This window comes from Astyanax mexicanus, chromosome 14 (genome assembly GCF_023375975.1).
Source record: "Astyanax mexicanus isolate ESR-SI-001 chromosome 14, AstMex3_surface, whole genome shotgun sequence".
Taxonomy (NCBI): Eukaryota; Metazoa; Chordata; class Actinopteri; order Characiformes; family Acestrorhamphidae; genus Astyanax; species Astyanax mexicanus.
In genome coordinates this window covers 15077799-15098315 of record NC_064421.1, presented here as the reverse complement: position 1 = coordinate 15098315, position 20517 = coordinate 15077799, and the positions used below count along the sequence as shown (strand labels likewise).

Genomic DNA, 20517 nt, shown 5'->3' with positions numbered 1-20517 from the left:
GTGTAAAAAATATATATTTTTAAGTCATATGTGACCAGTAAAAAACACACCGAATCTGACAGTTTCAATTCTGATTGGTTTACTTCAATATGTAATATTTAAATCCAATACATATCCGAATCACAGCAGTGTAACTCTGTCTTATTGGCCAGATCAAAATTTATGTAATTTTTATATGCCAAACAGAAAGAAAACAAACATTCATAGCTCTTGAGGTTCTGACAAGGATTAATGCGAAACTTAACATGAAGCATTGCTCTGATGCAAATGCATGTAACTTACAAAGCACAAGCAGTTCAGAGAGATATGGTCACATCAAAAAGCTTGTGCCTAAACTAAATACTGGATTTGGTCAAAAAATCAAGTTGCTGTGTGAACTTAACTAAAGTTATTAAATACCACCCCAAGACAAAACTGACTCTAAACACTTTTATTGATTAATTATCATTTATCAACAATAGTTACCTGACTACAACACACTGGAATGCTATTTGTGCTACCCCTAGCCTCATAACATTAGCTAAATATTACAGATATATTTTATTTACAGCACTTTTTTTAAAAAACTTGTTAAAACCTTGAAACTAATCTATAAAACCCAAAGACTTATTTTTTTTTCATTTCAGTTAAAAGGCAAAAACAACACAGTCTGTATCAACAGTAAATGTTAATAAATTACACATAATGGCTGTAAAAATCCTAAAAGTCCTAAAATTATAGTCCTAGAATAAAAAAAATATAGTTATAAGAATAAAAAACAAATATTGGTCAAATTAATTCATATTTAGTGTCATTGTCATGGAACGCCTGATATAGTCATACAGCAAAAAGTGGACTGCATGACATTATGCAATTTTAATGAAACCTGTTCTTCCCTGCCTTCCCTGGTGTCACATATTGTTGCTGTCATGTGAAAATAAAACAAATAATTTAACTTTCAATTTAATTATGTAAAAAATAAAAAGGGGAACAATTGAGTTTAGCCCCCCCTTTTCACATTAAGATAATGAGGGTGGTTCTATTGAGACCGTTTATGAGAAATAATACAGAACAGTCAGTCTAAACAAGAATAATTTTTTATATTTAATTTCTATAAATCAGACTGTTTAATTGTAGGATATACAAGTTAGGAAGACTAATGTAAAAACAATATGGATTAATTGTTATTGGTCTACTAAATTAAATATCATAAATGGATTTCAGGGGACATATATATTTAAGAAGAATACGGATGATAAGGGCCTTTTTATAGTTACTACAAAATGTATGTGTTAGAACTGCTCACTGTATTACTCTTGCATTCTTATAAAATGTAAGTTATACAGTTATCTCAAAATTTTGACTGATGTGGATTATGAGGTATCTTTACTCTAATTTGAAAGAAAACAGCAATAACAAAAAAACATAATTGACAACAATAACAACAATAATAAAAAATAAAAATACGTTGTTATTATTAATAATAATGTGCTCCAAATGTTCTTACTTTTATTAAACATGCATGCATAATTTTTCCTGATCATATTCCTACTGCAATGTTTCTTATTTCTTTTTAGGAATGATAAAACAGTGTAATCGGCTGCTTTGTAGAAGAGTTTAGGAAGATGCTAAGCGGCTGTAATCAGTGTATGAAGTGTCGTTCAGGTATGGCGTGTGCAGCCTGTGAGCAGCAGATGTCTATCCAGTGGTATTCACACAGGTAGTGTTTTCCTCGGAGGAACGCTGTGGCTGAGAGGAAAGCCTTTGATGCTCCTTTTGCTCTCAGTTGTTGTGCCAGAGCAGAATAATTGCATCGCCTTCGTGTGCTTTCCTCACCTCGTGCCCCTAAGCAGGCCAAAGGCAACTGATTTTGTCTGAGTGTACAAAATTGAGAAAGACATCTTCTCAGCCCTCTGCTTTTTCAAATGTTCCTAGCTCTTGGTAGTTTATGTACTTATTTATTTATTGGGTGCCCTTTGAAAATTCACCAACACCCTGCAATGAGGATGAGCAGAGTTTATCAATAAAGAGAATCCTCACAACAGCAAGAATATTCTAGTCTTTGTCCGCTCTATGTATAAATCCTTCAGTATAAAGTAGTAAATATTTTTTTTTATTGTTCATTTATTTATTCCTAATGATCAAGACATATTAGGCTGTTTATCTTATAAAAGGCACTGCTTTTATTTATTTGTAATACCCAACCATCTGATCTTTAAGTCCCATACAGTGAAGCCTGACCTTCTGTTCTTTTTTTCCTCTTGCTTTGGCTATTCACATTAATTCTCATCACTAAAACTCTGAGACTCTGACTACACTCCAAATCACCACATTTAACATTATTATTTAATAAATCATGCTCCTCTAATAAAGAATTCTGTTGTTTGTTTTTATTCGCTGCACTATTCCGGCGATTTAAAAGAGAGTGTTGCGTCCTTTTATGGACGCGTAGGGGAATAAACATTCTTGATGGATAGTGCATCTGAGGCCCAGGCAATGAAGTGAATATGAGAGGCATAAATATGGAAGCAAGGCACAGGAAATCAAACGACACCCTTGGCCTTTCCTTAAAGGAGCATGTGCATATGACAGCTGATTTACACAGATACACAAACTAATTTTTGTCACACAAGGGCACAAAAACTTTGGGTTTAATGAGGAAGTACGGCCTGAAATCATGGTGCAGATGTATTGAGCAGCAGGACAGGCCAGTCAAGGCTGAACACAGAGATGGGAAAGAGTCGTCACACACTGGCCTTCTGTTTGTCTTCTTTTTAGGGGACAACCAATACAGATTCTATTAAAAGTGACACTCTGTGACAAAGTGTATTGTATTCTTTTTGAAGAGGTTTACAGATTTCTGAGTTTTTCACATTAACTGATGTGTAATTCTCACGTTTGGGTATAATTGGAACACATATAATGGCATTATGTAAATAGGATACAAAAGAAATGTTTAGTTACATGGAAAAAGTAAGTAATTAGACTACTATCGCATTTTGCGTAACTAGAATCAATCCCTCTTCTTGATCACTCTTATAACATAGTGGACATGCTAAGATTAAGCACTGGCATCTCTTGGCAGCAGTGCTCCAGACAGTGTGTTCTTTTTTGAATTGTCATTTGCAGAGAAAATTTAGCCTCTGATCCCACCCACTGTCCAGTCCCCACTCGTGTTGCCAGGTATAGAACACAATAGCAGGCAAATATGGCATTCTGCATCCTTAATACTCTTCTAAAAATCTCAGTGATCAAAGATGGAATAAAATGCAAGTACATACTGTACTGGCAATGCGTTTGATAGATGGAGACAGACTAGAGTCCAAAAGCACTACAAGACAGATGCCAAGCTGGCTAAACTTCTTCTTGTTAAATAAATAATCAGATTCCGCTAAAGTTAGTTAAACTTAACAAGGTAATTTATCAAAACCTCTAGTCAAGATGGCTATTTTACTCAGCTGTAAATGTTAAACTTGCTAAAAACATTTTTGTAATATTCAATACAACTGTATCTAACACATAACCAGTGTGTAAATATTTGTTTGTGGTGGCATCATGCGCGCTCCTTTCATAAATATTTCCAACATGACCAACATGAAGGCAGCAAATCAAAAGAGCAAAAATCAATTAAGACCATTTTAGATGGAATTTATGTTGGTTACCATGAATGTTTCCCAGATTTGTTTTTTTTTTTTAAGTAATACTTTAGTAAATAAAGTTAAGGCTAATACATAATCAAATCTAATCTAATCTTTAGATTGTGTTAAATTAGATTTTTTTTTTAAACAGGTAATCAGTCATTTTTTCAGTCATTTTTAAAGTTGCTTTTCCAGACCCTGTTGATTTGAGTAGTTGATCATGCTTGATGAGCTGTGAGTAAGCAGGATTACTTATTTAGTTAGACGTGTGTGTAAACATTTTAAACTTTTAGAAGTATCTGTAACTGGCTTTTAAATTTAAGCTCTGAAAGGTCTTATGTAAAGCCAGTATTCAGGCCTCTGTGAGCCTCATAGGCGCTCAGTATTACTTCCATATTAGGAATCCGCTGAAATATTAATGGATTAACATTGGCATTGCAACAGAGCACAGAATGCTGAACTTGCTTCGCTCAACTAAACTCTCAGAGGAATGCAGTTTCCCCCTGAAATTACAGTATGATTTAGTCATAACTCCTGGAAGCACATTTACATCACTTGACAACTATTTCCCCTCCAGTAAGAGAGCAGCTTTTGAAGGGCTGCTTAAACCTGAGCTCTGCTGGGCCTCAAAACCTCTTGAATCCAGCTTCTGACTTTCTGCAGAGCACAATTTACTGTCCAATTTTTCATGTGGCCGCTAACGCTAAGCAGACGCGTATGGTCATCAGCGCACTGTTGAGACGCGTATTATTGCTGCATTACTGGGCCTGATGGTGACCCGGTGACCCCGGCTCCTGCTCTACAAACACCAGCAGAGTGTGTATACAGCAGGCAGTGATGGATTTAACTGTACATTACGCTCAACAGTCCATGCACACTAAATACCAGATCTCCCCCCAACCCACTTAATGACAGCCAGTACTTTAGAGGAAGTTAGAGAATTTGCTCGGAATAATTGCTCGTGTTTTGATTGGGCGTTTACCGGACATCGCCAAGGGAAACTTGAAAAAAATCCAACGCTAGCCGACATTCCTCCCGTAATGAAAATTATTTCCAACTCAAGATGTAGTCAAGTTTTGTAATGTCCATAAAACGTTATGGAGCGTATGGGTCCTACAACTTTGCTTGATATACTTGAAACATACAACACATGGATTTTGCAATATTTCCAGTCTAGATGTGCAACTTTTCAGATCTGAAACCTTTGACACCATCGGATTTGCTGTTGGATGCAGTGTTTTTGTTGATGGTGTTGCTGGGATACAATGTTTGGCTGTCAAACGGTAAATGGGATATGCAGCCTGCCCGTGCTGGAAACGTCCACTGAGGAGACTGATTCATACTGCCTCGCACATTTACTGTGTGTGTTTACTCTGCGCTCAGGGATAGAGCTTTATTTCTGATGTCAACATTTATTTCAGTTCTTTAGAGTGAAAGCACTGTGTTATACAGGCTTACTGTGTTGGGAGAATGGCCCAGGCCTGCTCTATTCTTAACCACCCATAGGCCTGTTGTGTTCAAGATGGTGATTTATTTAAGCTTATTTATTTGAACTAAGTCTAAATAGAATGTGACTACATAGCTATCCAAGACTGAGCTACCTTCAGTGAACTAATCTTCATGATTCATGAGATTTTTACTATAATATAAAGTGTGCTTCTTATTAATGAAGGCTATAGGCTATACATATTGCATAGTTTAACTAAGTTTAATCTTATTATTAAGTTTTACTGAGTTTTTAGTCAGCAAAATAACCAGCACAAAGTCCATAAAGCTAGCTAAACTGCTTTACAGTGGCTGTTCTGTCTTTTTAATAAATATTTTCAAAATGTTAAATTAATAATAAAAAAAGATTATTTTGAGAAGCCAGATAATGCTGTGAAAGAAGATTAAGCAGCCTAAGTTCTTGTAAACATTAGAAGCTATGATCATGAAAGAACATACATTTTGTGATTTATAGCTTTATTTGCTTTAAAATAAGCCCTTTCAACAAATAACCATATATGAGCAAAATAAATTAGTTATTTTATTTAAACATGTTTTTTTACACTAAAAAAATAAAATGTGCTTTGTTCAGAGCTACATTTCTTCATTCATGAAATCACTTTATTACTTTAAACAATTTAGATTCCATATAGTTTCACTGATTTTCAAATATAACAAATACTCAGATTAAACATTTTGGGCTATTTATTATAAACTACTGCGTGTCAAATCTTAACAAGATTATGTGCTTTGAAATTGTTTTTATTTTTTAGTAGTGGCACAATTTTGTATTTTAAGTTGTCTGGTCAAAATTGACTACTATGATTTTATCAGTAAATAAAAGACATTGGTACAAAATTACAATTGCATAATTCACATTTTAATACTTTAAAGAACAATAGAAACTACTAGAAAAGTTCGGCAAACCAGAATGATACCAAATGGTTCTCATTTCCAGAAGCCAGTAATGGCTGTTATTGATTTGCTGAGTTGTTGTTAAGGTTTGTCAGGTGGTTACTGTGGTGTTGATAAGTAGTTGCTGTCTGTGGTGCTCTGTGTGTTTGGTTAATAATTAACAAATTGTGTTTGTATTTGTATTTGTATCATCTGTGCACAAATGTAGTCCACAAAAATTTGCATCCATTTATTTTTATAAAGATAGAATAGGTAATAATCCTTACAATCAGACTAAACAACCTGGAGTCTTTAAAATAGTCTCAACTTGAATAAGTTCCCCTTTTTCCAGCATGGATTCACTTCCATTCGTATGTGTCCATCACATTTTATATTATATTTACTTATTATTATTTATTAGTTTATAATATCTATTAATAGATTAATAAACTCCTAATAGTGTTATTTACTGTATTAATTTCTACTGATCTGTCATTATAGACTGGGAATACCAAGGGCACCCGAAGTGTATCACATTCGTCTAAATGAATGTAGTTAGATGCCTGAAATGTAATTATGTAGTTAGATGCCTGAAAAGCTTGTGATTATCAGATTAAATAAGGTACATTTTACAAAAAGAAAAATGTCTAAATAATTTTTTTCTGAACCACAGTAAAAGGGGTTGAAAAGGCCAGATTCAACAGTATATTTCAGAATTCTGAGAACTGTTATCACAGCTTTGATTTAAAATCTGTTATTATTATTGTGGCTCTTAATCCAGTTGACATCTGAAGACACTGAAAGTCTACGGTGATGATTAAATGGGCGTATAATTCGACCACCTTCCCCTAGAGGCCAGTGTTCTGTGCCAGGACCCCCATAACTATGTCTTTTTATGACTAACCACATCAAAAGAGCTTTGTGAACAGCTCCAGCAGGAATCTTTACACACATTTTTACAGACAATTAACTTCTATGGTGAGTAGCCTAAATGGATTAGTGGGGCCATTAATGTCTTAAGCTAACAGAACCTTGATTAGAAATTTGAGGAAACGTATAAACAGTGAAACAATGTCTTCGGATCAGATTGCGCTTCATCTCAGCAGAGGGCCGCCACTGTACTCAGCCAGCTGCTAATGACTGACAGCGCTCTGAGCTTCGCACAAAGCCCGGTGTTTTTACTTAAAATTGCGCATGAAATTATGTAGTTCTTTGAAATGTTCTCCTCCTGATGTTTATCACACATTAGTCCTATACTTTTACTCCAGACTGATCGTGCAAGATTTTTATTAGTGGATCCTAATCCACCATATTTATAATTAACAAGTCCTCAGACAATAAGCTACAGCTTCAAAGAAGCCACAGTGCTTTCATCATTCAGGAAAAATGGGCAGCCTCTCAAATTACTATTCTGACTAAATGTGATTTGCCAGATATTGTCTTGATTTGAAAGTGTTTTGTTTTCCTCTCAAAATCCCAGAATCAAATTACAGCGTTATTCCCCCCCTCTGTGAAGTCACAGCCAAAGGGATGTGGTCCATTAACGTACAAGATCCCTTAATTCTCAAGCAGCCTGAGAAAAACACACACGCTCCAGTCCTACCATCACCTGACCCGCCTGCCAAACACAATTCCACTCGCAGCGCCTGAACGTTTCACAGAGACGCACTCCTGTATTTAATCCAAGTCTTATCTTAATCACTGGTGGGAGTCTGGAAAGCAAAACAAGCTGCCCTGATTTCTTACTGCACTCAAGCCTTTGCCCACTAGCAGAGAAGCCAGAGTAATGAAATCTGATGCATTTAAACCCTGAGCTTCTTATTTCTGTCCCTCAAGTTTACAGGGGAGAACAAAAATGTTCTGTTAATGTAAGTTAAAGTTCACACAATAGAACAGTATTGTAATGTAAAAATTTGTAGTAAAATGAATACATTTTATTGTTTTTGTGTTTTTTTTTTACAGTGTATATTATCAAAAAAAATAGAATTTAGGGGGATTGGGTGTTTTTGCTGATATATGTAGCCTATGGTATGTCTGATGATATGGTATTAACTGTTACAGTTTGACAGTTTTTCACGTTTTTTTTAAAGTGTACCGTGTTCAATTTTTTTTGAAAAGGAAAAAAAAAACGCACCTCACTCTGAACCTTAAACCAACCCTATGTAGTAAATGTACCTTAAAATAATAGTTTTAAAATCATGTTAATGTCATTCTGCCTTGTAGCAGACTGGTGTTTCTGTCATTGACATTCAAGGCTCAAAGCTCCAGCTACTGCGCTATGTATCTTTAGTGGACCTGCATACAAACTCTCAACTTTTTTAATGTTGCAGAAGTCAAGTCTATTAGGGATCGCACAAATTGTGATTTGTATTTAGAACAGTGGTGTGAAAGTGAATTACAAGAGGAGGCCTATAGATAAAAAAAATACAGAATCTCACATAATGCTGTTTTAACATTCAGTTAAAGTTACGACACAATGGGTTTCCATTGTAAAAACTATGCTGTTGAGCTTATTAACACAAAAGCAAGTGAAGGTCAATCAAATTTAACATTCAAATTAATTGCATATTCTATCTACTGTATGTATATATAAGTTAAAATTTGGACACACCTTATCATTCAATGTTTTTTTTTCTTTATTTATGTTTTTGTATATTAATATTGAAGATATGAAATCAATTACGGGACACATATAGAATTATGTAGTAAACTATAAAAAGTCCTCCAAAATTCCCTGACCTAAACCCAACTGAGATGGTGATTTGAGGTGATTTGGGATGAGCTGGAGCTTCACAGCGTGAAAGAAAAGCAACAACTATTGTTCATCACCTCCAGGAACTCCTTTAATATGCTGAGAAAACTATACCAGGTGATTCTACCTCAAAAAGACACTGAGATTAAAATACCAAGAGCGTGTAGATCTGTCCTTAAAGCTAAATTTAGAACTTAGTAGAATCAAAATATAAAACATATCCTGGTTTGTTTATTTTTTGTTTTCTAAATAATTTTACATGTGTTACTGTTTAGCTTTAATATAAAATTTACAGTGTAAAAAATCATACATAGAAATAAATCACATTGAATGAGAAAAGGTGTTACAACTTTTGACTTTTCTACAGCAGACCTGTCTATGTCTGTAACTGCTTACTTGTTCTGAATGTGAAACTTGATGCAAATGGAATTATAATCTGTATCTGTGTTTTTTTCTGTTATCTCATGGTATTTCCTGTCAGAGCAGTACGTGGAGCCCAGTGCGCTCCAGCAGTCAGTGGCTCAGATCTCTCCTTTCCATTTCTCTGCTTTGTCTATAAAGTAAAGTAGGGTGGTGTAATTAGGATGTCTGCAGTGTGATACACAGAGCACGGACGGTTTAACTCTCGCCCGACAAACACAATTTTAATCTGGGAAATGGCTCGCAATCAGAATATTGGATCTGACATCGAAGGTAGCCACAGCGGCTATCCCCACACACCCTCTCCCAGCTTCAAAGCTCTTCCCGGGCCTGTTATGGGTTTCCCCCGTGATGAAGTGTGACACTCTGCAAACACAAAAGCCCCAGCCCTCTCATGGGCTGCTCTGCTTTTCTTGGAGCACCCCGACCAGCCTGATGCCAAGTAAGCTTGTCTGTTGTCAGAATGGCCCCCCTCCCTGTCCATGAGGTCTCTGTATGTGTGTGTGTGTGTATGAGTGTTTGTGTGTGTCTGGGTTGCCTAGGATGATGTAATCGGGCTCTCTAATCACCGGCCCCACCTGTTCTGCATTGGTCTGGGGGAGATTCAGGAGCTAATGCCCACTTCCACCCACCGCTGACTCCATCTGTGGCCTGCTGCAACTGGCTCTAATGCAGTGCAGCTCCGGCCAGACAAGCCTCCCCAATACCTCCCCAAAAACTGTCCGACCTATGATCCACCCAAAAATCACAATGAGATGGAGTCAAACTGGAGCTTGAGAAGGATTACGGTGCCGTAACGTCATTTTGTCCGGATCCCAACATAAATAAAGCACTCTGATGAAAAGCCTGTGATAGCTGTCAACACTCAATACCTCAGCATTAGGCCGATCCACCGACACCCGCGATAATGTGACCGGCTGCTCGAGCGCCTTCGCCTCCAGCCAGCCGGCAACGAGACGTCACCTGCGTCCCGCACCAGGCCAGGCCTGCTCGTCAGCACAATACAGCTAGGCAGCAGCGCCATTTGTCTTGTGGTTTTGAGCCACGGCTATTTCTCCTCACGCCGTCCAATGTCAACACAGGCTCTATAAATATCTCACACGCTGCAGAAGTGGGCCTCCGCTGGGACGAGCGCAGGCGAATGTGTGGAAGGAAGACACAGGAGGAGAGAAAAAGAGAGAAAAAGAGAGCGGGAGAGATTTAGCTCTTGATCTGCCTGGTGACTGACTTCTTCCACACATCTGGGCTCCGTCGTGGAAATGAGGACCAGCACACTTATAGGGGGCTTGGAAACCACCAAAGTCACATGGGAAACATTATTTCCTCCAATCAAAGTTATTATCCATCTGAATCACCACCACAAAAGCTTTAAAGAGATGTCCTACAAAGCTCATCCCAGCCCAGATACACTTTCACAAAAAAAATAAGGGCTTGACCTTGTAGAATTACCATTTTTTGGTCTGTCATCATGGAAAGCTTATACTTTCCATTACTACAAATTATTCTCACAGCGCTTACCTGAGGCCTAGCTCCCTAACTAACCTCACTGCTTTACTGTAGATTTGTTATATTACCATTTCATTATAATAATGTGCAGTACAATAGAAGAGAAAGAATTATGGAGGCTTCTGTCTTTGTAGATATTTTTGTTTGAACTTTAAATGCACCATAAAGGACATAAAATATAAACACAAGAACAATAAACACAAAAAAATAGACCAAACTCTTTTACATGTAACTGTTGCTTCCAGCACAAATCACAAAAAAAGAAGTTTTATAGAAACTTCAGAGCTACTTTTTTATATTGAATGCTATAATAGTGCATAAAATACGCTATTTGGCTTTGTTAACTTTTGATGTTCTCAAATCCAAACATTACAGCATTACTGTCCTGGCCTTGGAAAACCTCGCCAGGCCCATATGTGAGAGTTAAAGCAGACTTATATTTCCCCCTTTCCCCAGTTGTCTTCAAGTCCCATTCCGAATGGCAATTTCAGGCTATGTGCTTACCACAGCTGTCTCCCTTTTCTAATATGGCCTTTCTTCATAAACACCAACATATGCTTCTCTTTTTCAACAAAGAGTCTATTTCAGTTCAAACAGATCCCAAACACAGCCATTAGAACTGAGGTGTTTTTAACAAACTCTCACCAACAGAGTAAAGTAAATAGTTTACTGGATACTGAAGGGCTTCACTGACCTTGTAAGTTAAAATAAGAATGAACAAAAGGAACAAAGAAAAAATCTAAATAATTTCAATATAATATTACCGTATTTTTCGGACTATAAGGCGCACCGTATTATAAGACGCACTATCAAAGAACGCCTATTTTCTGCTATTTTTCCATACATAGGGCGCATCGCATTATAAGGCGCGTTAAGTGACACTAGAAAGGGTGCCTATATCAAAGTGAACAGGGGTGGCGCCATGTTTCCCTTCCCCCACCGGGGGTGGTCGCTTGCCGGTGGAGCGTCTCAGTATACAAATCTAGCTATTTCAAAGTCAAACGAGTGCTGGATATTAATCTACACAGATTCCTCTCCTGAAAACTGTTTATTTGGGTGAGTAACGTGCTTCAGTTTATTTACAGTAAGCTTAGATTTCCAGATGTCCACTAAGGCTTGCTGCACCAGCGTTAGCATAGCTATCCGCTAGCACGCTAGCTAGTCACCTAAACTAGTAAAGTTAACCCAAACTTAAACGACAGCGTTACACTGAGTAATCCTGCGTGTTCTGGTAAGACAGTGAGATATTAGCTAGCGATTCGTCCCCCGTAGCTTGTTTTAACACGGTAAACAAGCAGATTACAGGCTGATAAAACTCACCTCTGAGAGAGTTAGCGCTTAGCATCTAGCTAATGCTAGCCAGGCAAAGCAGCACAGACTTACAGGCCGATAACTCACCTCTGAACGGTGAACGCTTAGCGATTAGCATCTAACTCTAATAATACTGCTCCAGCAGTATTAAAAGTGCTAAATTTAGAAAATACTGATCTCTGAACAGTGAAAAAGCTAGCTAGCTAAGCGGTTAGCATCTAGCTAATGCTATTGCTGCTCCAGCCTCGGAGCGGCACGGCTCTGCACGGAGTGTGTGTTTACTGCTCCTTACACCTGACGGGTAAAATTTAGATAATACTGATCTCTGAACAGTGAATAAGCTAGCTAATGCTATTTGCTGCTCCAGCCTCGGAGCTGCACGGCTCTGGACTCTGTATAGCACTGAAACTCTGTATAACGCTGCACGGAGTGTGTGTTTACTGCTCCTTACAACCTGACGAGTAAAATCCATACAAAAGGCGCACCGTATTATAAGACGCACTGTCAATTTTTGTGAAAATTAAAAGTTTTTAAGTGCGCCTTATAGTCCGAAAAATACGGTATATGAATTTTCTTTTACACTTGATTCAAGTTTAAGCTGATCAGATTTCACATAATTACAGTCAGAACAAAACCTTGTTATTCAAAAATAGTAAGGGAACAAAAAGCTATTAATTTAAAGCTTTGTATGTATGTAAGTTAGCGTAACACAATTCAATTTCATATTCGAAAATGCTGGACCATTTTTATTGATTCATCCTTCATGAACTTTTGATCCACTGGTAATGCAGTGTTCCCTGATCATGTTTTTGTCAGTGATTAAAATATCAGGAAAATGATGCACTTAAAAAAATGTACCAAATATGTAGCGAGATCCTGACAACGTTTAGCTATTTAGCTAGAATAATCCGTTTTAACTACTGACCCTTTATTTGTTGAAGTTTCTAATGCTGAATTTCCATGAGGACAGATATCATCATGTGTTATGATCTTTATTGATTTAAATGAACTAATGAGTAATGCTTATTTTAAATATTTGTGTTAATCCTGTAAAAAACATGCTTCTTTCTTTTCAGCGTTTAGCTTGTAAAATGCATGTGATAAGTGTGTCCTGTAGTAGGGGAAGTCCAGGAGCCATAAAATCCAAATCTCACATAATCCTTTTTTTATTAATCAATTTAACTGTGGTTGTGTCCCAATTGCAGTGCACACAATAATTCTGTAAGTACACAAAATATTAATTTACTGTTTTACATCGCATTGTAATCACACAAAAACAGTTCTGAGTATGCATAGTTGATATTTCAGTATTGTCAGGTCTTAGCCCTGTCTCGTGTCTCTGTGTGTCTTTTCCACGTGACCTGTGCCCCTGTGTTCTGTTCCAGTACTTTTCCACCTGTGTCAATTTGTAGCTCCGCCCCCTAGCCCCAGGTGTTTCCACTTCCCTTGTGTGTTAAATAGCCCTCCTCTGCCACCTTGTCCTCCGTTGGTCTTTGCACCTTCCCCTGTCGTTCGTCTTTCTCTGTGTTTCATTGCCTCTGTTCCTCGCGCCTTAGTCTCTGTGTTTATCTCTAGTTTTATGTTTCTAGTTTCCTGTTTATTTCCGTGTTCCCTAGTTCCTTGTATATACCCCTGCTTTGTGTTTATTAGTTTATTCCCTTGTTTATATTTCCCTGCCCTGTTTGGTTTGTTTATTATTATCGCTCGTTTGTTTTGGTTTTTGTTTCTTTGTTTAGTGTTACATGTTTACTTGTTTCTTTGTCTTTCTTTGTTATTTATTTAATAAATTTATTTATATCGCCCTTACCTGAACCTGTGTCCGCCTCCTCGTCTCCCTGCCTGGGTCATCCGTGACAGAAAGACCGACCGAACATGGACACAGCAGGTTCTGCCTGGACTGGCACCAGAATGGCGATTCGTCGTGCTCCTTGCGGGACCCCGGCGCAGGACACCTCGAGGCCTCAAGGACGCCGCAGGCCTCGGGGTAGGCGTTCTAAGGGGCCCCGTCAGCCGGAAGAAGACCCCTTTTCCGGGGAGGATTTTCTTGGGGGGGCGATACGGGTTGGTGCTATGAGCCTCGGTGCCTCCGTGTACCCGAGGCTCAAGGAGCGGGATCCGTGGGACTTTCTCGGGTGCGCTCCCAGCAGCTCCGAGGATGAAGAGGAGCTCTACCCTGCACTCCGTACTACCGCACTACCGCACTCCGTTGCCGTTCCCCCCAGGGGCGGTGCTCTACCCAGCTCTCGGCCGCACAGCTCCAGAGGCCGTCCCGACTCCCGTCCGTTCCCCTGCGGCCAAGGCTCTCTTCTCACCGGCGGTTCCAGTGCTAGCTTCCCCGGTGGCTAAGGCGTTAGCTTCCCCAGCGCCTCCAAAGCTAGCTCCTCCCGCGGCCAAGACACTCTGCTCTCCAGCGGCAAAGGCGCACTCTGGGACTTCCGCGGCGGCTGTGAAACTGCGCTCCGTGACTATCGCGGTGGCAGCCGAACCGCGCTCCGAGACTTCCGCGATGGCAGTCGAACCGCGCTCCGTGTTCCCCGCGGTTGCTGCCGAACCGCGCTACAGGACCTCCAACCCGGCGAGCCAGCCGCGAGCAGAGACTTTCCCCGCGCTTGACTCAGCCGGAGAGAGTAAAAATCCGGTCCGGGATTTTGCGGCAACCGCACTCTCAAGCCCTGCAGCTGCAGCGCTAGCTCCTCAGGTTGAGGAGCTGGCTTTCATGGCGGCTGCAGATCTGAATTCCGCCGCTGCAATCCAGCCTCTCTTTGGGACTATCTCCGCGGCCACTCAGCCGCGCTCTGGAACTCTCTCCGCGCCGGACTTTACCGGCAGCCCCGCGCTTTCTGCCTGTACAGTCTCTGCCGGCGAAGCTGCAGCTCCGGTCCGGGTGTTTGTTCCACCCGCAGTCTCAAGCCCTGCTGCTGCTCCGCTGGATCTGCACACACCCAGCTCCAAAATTCTCTCGGCGGCCACGCCCATCTCCGAGGTGTCTTCGGCTGCTGAGCCACGCCCCCGGACTCCTGCCGTGTCTGCAGAAGCTGCTCCAGCCTCCGTGTCTGCAGAAACTGCTCCAGCCTCCGTCTCTGCTGAAGCTGCTCAAGCCTCCGTGTCTGCTGAAGCTGCTCAAGCCTCCGTGTCAGCTGAAGCTGCTCAAGCCTCCGTGTCTGCTGTCCAGTTCCCCGTCCAGGCTCCGTCTCCTGTCCAGTTCCCTGTCCAGGCTCCGTCTCCTGTCCAGTTCCCTGTCCAGGCTCCGTCTCCTGTCCAGTTCCCCGTCCAGGCTCCGTCTCCTGTCCAGTTCCCCGTCCAGTCTCCCGTCCAGTCTCTGTCCTCTGTCCTGTCTCCATTTCAGTCCCCGGTTTCGTCTCTTGTTTTCCCTGGCCTCTCCCCTACGCCGGCTCCCGGGGTTCGTTTTTACGCGCCTCGGGAGCTGCGCGTTTAGGGGGAGGCTTCTGTCAGGTCTTAGCCCTGTCTTGTGTCTCTGTGTGTCTTTTCCACGTGACCTGTGCCCCTGTGTTTCTGTTCCAGTACTTTTCCACCTGTGTCAATTTGTAGCTCCGCCCCCTAGCCCCAGGTGTTTCCACTTCCCTTGTGTGTTAAATAGCCCTCCTCTGCCACCTTGTCCTCCGTCGGTCTTTGCACCTTCCCCTGTCGTTCATCTTTCTCTGTGTTTCATTGCCTCTGTTCCTCGCGCCTTAGTCTCTGTGTTTATCTCTAGTTTTATGTTTCTAGTTTCCTGTTTATTTCCGTGTTCCCTAGTTCCTTGTATATACCCCTGCTTTGTGTTTATTAGTTTATTCCCTTGTTTATATTTCCCTGCCCTGTTTGGTTTGTTTATTATTATCGCTCGTTTGTTTTGGTTTTTGGTTATTTGTGTTTCTTTGTTTAGTGTTACATGTTTACTTGTTTCTTTGTCTTTCTTTGTTATTTATTTAATAAATTTATTTATATCGCCCTTACCTGCACCTGTGTCCGCCTCCTCGTCTCCCTGCCTGGGTCATCCGTGACAAGTATATTTAAACCTCACACTTTTATCTATATTACACTATATTACTTTGTGTTTAAGAACTAATTTTAGTTTTAGTATGTGGTGTAAAATTATGGTGAACCCTTAATTACTCTTAATGCTAGCTAGCATCTGTCTACTACGGTACACAGATTTTGCTCTTAATTTTGATCAATTGAAAAATATTTGCTTTGCTTTTTCTATATAACTTTTAATTTAACTCTCCGTCCAATGTCTGTCATTTTCAAATGTTTAAAAAGGTAAAAAAATGAGTCTAGAGTGTTCCTGTTCTCAGTGCTGCTCTGTTTCAGTCATGGCCGCTGTGAGTCAGTACTGAAAGGGTTAGCTGTTTTAAAGCAGCGGTGATTGTTTGGTGAAAGATGGCCTCCGATCATTTCGAACAGCACTGAACCTGTGACTAACTGTTAATAAAAAACAAAAGCCAAGGTCTTGTGTGCGAATCCTGTTGACGCGTTCATCTCCCCATTCCAGATGAGAAACTGTATACGATTGGAGATATGACCTCAAGTTTACAGCCTGGACCTGTTGCTCCTGAGCGATTGATTGTCAGCGAGCGAAAACAGCCCGGGCCCCGGCTCAGCACTGTCTCAGCAAGAAGCTAACGAGTTTCTATCAGCCGCTCTGCCATGAACAGCACATCAGCGCCTCCTCGCTCCCTCTGCGCTTTTTTTATTGGTGAATTCCATACACAGGCCCAATCTTCCTTGTGGCAGGAGTTCTGTGATTAAAGTGTATAAAAAAGCAGGCAGCTCCACTAAAGCGCCGTGATTTACTGAGCTGTCACCCCGGTACGGGCGGGGCAAGAAGTTCAGGCCACGGCAGAAGAGGCCTAATGAAAATGAAACGAGAAGCAGGACTGCAACCTGTGGGGAGGTCCGGGGTCCAGGATGGTGGAGGTGGGTTTATTTTTTTGTGTTCCTGTGTGTATATGTGAGTGTGTGTGTGTATAAATATAAAAGTTGGTGTAAGAGGTGGATCTAGCCAGTAAGTCACCTCTCCATGACCTGCTGAAACCCTGACCCCTGTCATTTCCTGTCAAGCAGGATTCATCTGGCTGCTAAAAGCAGGCCTGATATCTTAAGTATAGGACGGCTATAAATGACATATCCTGGTAGACTTTCCTTTGCCTTGTATTTATTAATGCCCCCCCTGCACACTCATACACACACTCTCTCACACACACACACACACACACACACACACACACACACACACACACACAGCCTTCCTTCTCTCTCTTTCTCTCACCCAAACACACAAATTCTCACATGCTCACACCGTCACCACCACACCCTGTCCTATCCTCCCCATTAGCCTTTGGCTACCCTCTCTTACTCAGAGTTCACGGTCAGGCCAAGTGGATATGTGCCCGAAAAGAGCGCTCGGGACAAGCGCATGAGACCAAGGCCCTCTAATGTTCTCAAGAGCGTCCAAGAGGGGGAGGATCCAGACTTTTGTTTATGCAAACTTACGAGGGAAGAAGTGGGGGCGGGGGTGCAATCAGACATAGATACAGATGTCCCATGTTTGAGCTGCACTGTTATTTCTGACATGAAGGTCAAAGGTCAGGCTGAGAAGGAGCACAGCTGGAGAAGAGAGGAGAGAAAAGAAAAGGGAAAGAGAAAAAATAACAGACAGCAAAGATACACTGTAAACACAGAATTACTTTATATATAACTGTATATATATATAACATTAAATATTGATCACCCTCTTTTAGTTTAGAGAACATTTGTGGTAATGTTAGACATTTAAATAGGATCTTTGAGTCAACGATATTTAAGTCAACTTAAATTAGATTATTTGTTTTTTTTACTAGCTGCTAGCAACATCTATTTGCATAATGGGTGTGCCACCCAGTTACTGACAACTGCCGTCAGTGTGTAGTCACTCTCCCCAGGTTATTATAGTTCAACTTGTAATTAATTCATAATGGTTAACTGTGTGGCCTCCATGTTGTAGGATGTAGAGTAAAATCAAGTTATCATTTTCTGAGTTGATAACTCTATGCTGTCAGTTTTTTTAATCTAGTTTCTAATATTATTTAATTAAAACATTAAACTAGATTAATACATTTAGAGTCATGGTTTGTTCAGTGACATTCTCTGTTTCCTGAACATTCATTTTGTGGTTACTTAACCACAAAGTTATGAGTAAACATTTTTAATGCAACCGGTTTCCTCAAATGATTTAAGTAAATGTAATGTATCCAGGCTTACAGTGCAGATATTGAAGAGAAAAATGTAAAATGGAGTGAGACAGAGTGAGAGAAAGAGAGAAAAAGACAAAGTAGGTTTTCTTAAGAAGGTCTCCATCCCACATCCATAATAGGAATGGCTTCCATTGCTTTTAAAGGACCTCTTCCTCCTGGCTCTCGCTGGGAATGTAGAGGTTTACAGAAAGCCCCCGCTCCGGCGGCGGCGGTGGTGGTGGAGGTGGGAGGTGGGGATGTGAGCTGCTTGGCCGGGCCAGATGCGCTCCAGACAGTCCGCCGTGCTCCACGCCGCCCTCCTGAGGGAAGAACTGTTGGCCTGGACATAGCTGATTCAAAAGCTCAGTATCCGCCACATCCTGCAGCAGGACGGAGTCGGCACGCACAGGCAACCTTCTCACTCGTGCCCTTCATACCATCCAGACCGCCGAGGAGCTTTCACCACGCTCACGCATGCCAAACTCTCACCCGCCATGCCACCCTTTGTGTTTGTCCAGCCCGCCGATGCTCTGTTTCCCATCAGCACTTCTCACCCCGTCCTTCCCTTTCCACTCATCTCCAGAGGCCTAGCCTGCAGCGCTGCCAAAGTCTGTAATGATAACAGTTCCCCACGCTGGATTATGACAACTTTAAACACACAAAAGCGCAAGAAGACAAAGGAAAGCATTAAAGGAAAGTATGATTGAGTCCTACGGCAAGTCCCACACGCTAATGCAGCCTGCTTAACCCCTCCACCGCTCTCGTTTTTCACCCTAAATAACCCGCTAAATTTTACTGCTTAGCGTCCTCCTCTCGCGCTAGCCCGCTATTTCATATTCATGTTTGCTGCCTTTGCGGCCTTGATATACGAGCGAGGACTATGATGTCAGCGAAAAACACTTTCAATAATTGCTATGAGAAATATCCTCAACCTTCTAACACCTTTCCACGTCCACCGTCTGCCCCCCCATCCTCCGAAACTTCATCTATCAGCTCAGCCACAACATTTTAAGTGATCCGAGTGATGTATGGCTCCCTGCCATCCTTGTGTTCCACTCCTAACTATTTACATTCTATCAAGTGAGCGAGCCACCAGCCCCTTGTGCATGAGATTACCATAAATTAAAAAAAAGCCCATGAGCTAAGCAGCTCAGAGTTTTAAATGATGAGGTTAAAGATGGTTTTAATTTAATGAGAAAAAATATTTGCCACAAATATATTTGTCAATATATATTTTTTAAATATTGGCTTTGAGTGCACGCGTCTTAATACTGTCTAATGGAAGTGATCACTGCAGTACAAAATGAAGCATGCATGCTACTTTAGAGACGTCAGCGTGCATCCTGCAAGACATTTGTTCCAGAGGGGGAGCTGCGAGTACGCTCTTAAAATAAAAGCCTCTAAACTATTAAATATGATTAAATTGAATTTATTTATTTATTTTTAAGTAATAGTGATTTAGTTATTGATAGATTTTTTTTTGTATTACAAGCCAAAGATTGTGTTCAAATCTTCAAGTGTAACAAAAACATGCTGGAACTGCCATTAATTACATGATAATGCTGACATTTGTTAACTGGACTACCTTTAAATAAGTGTATTATTATTAGTTATTAACTCAGTAAAAACTCTTTATTAACGATTATGTCAGTTCTATTGCTGAATTAATAACTTGATTCTGTCGGTTGAGTTTGAATGTCCCATCCAACTGAAATAGAGATTCTGATTGGTTCTGCCTCTGAGTTGACTCTTTGTTGTGTTTTGTAATGTTCGGGGAATTATTTGGCTTTATCATACCCTATACTTACCAACTTTAAAATATCCTAAAGATTTTAATAGGGATTTTTTTCTCTATGTGTTTCCCAGTTCCCACCAACTATTTAGTACTCCCTCTTTTACTTGAAGCCATCAATGGAAGCATAGATGCTTGCCTAGCACTTCTTACAGGACATGTGAAGCCACACCATTGGACAGCTGATGTCTGAAGAAGAACACTGTTGGAGGAATGGAGCTGGATTAAAAAGTATCTTGTTAGGTTACTGAAGTTAATAGATATTCACTATATCTTACACAATTCTGAGTGATGGGGGAGCTTGAGGTGATGGTTGTTAACAATTCTCAACATTTTAGAAAGTTCCCCATACCTCACACACTCTGAGTATTTTACATTAACACACTTTTTCACTTCATTGCGATGGTAACAAAACACTGACACACCAAATCAAGCTGCGTAGTGCATGGTTGACGGGTCACCTACAGATCATAAAGCCTACAGATAAAATAAAGCCCTCTGACTACTGTCAATACAATACAGTGGGGT

The 20517-nt window shown here is 40.5% G+C and overlaps 1 protein-coding gene across 1 annotated transcript in view; it reads right to left on the bottom strand.

Moving 5' to 3' along the window:
• dph6 (diphthamine biosynthesis 6) overlaps positions 1-20517 on the bottom strand; it is a 275116-nt gene that overhangs the window by 91891 nt on the left and 162708 nt on the right. The gene's annotated exons all lie outside the window — the stretch shown is intronic.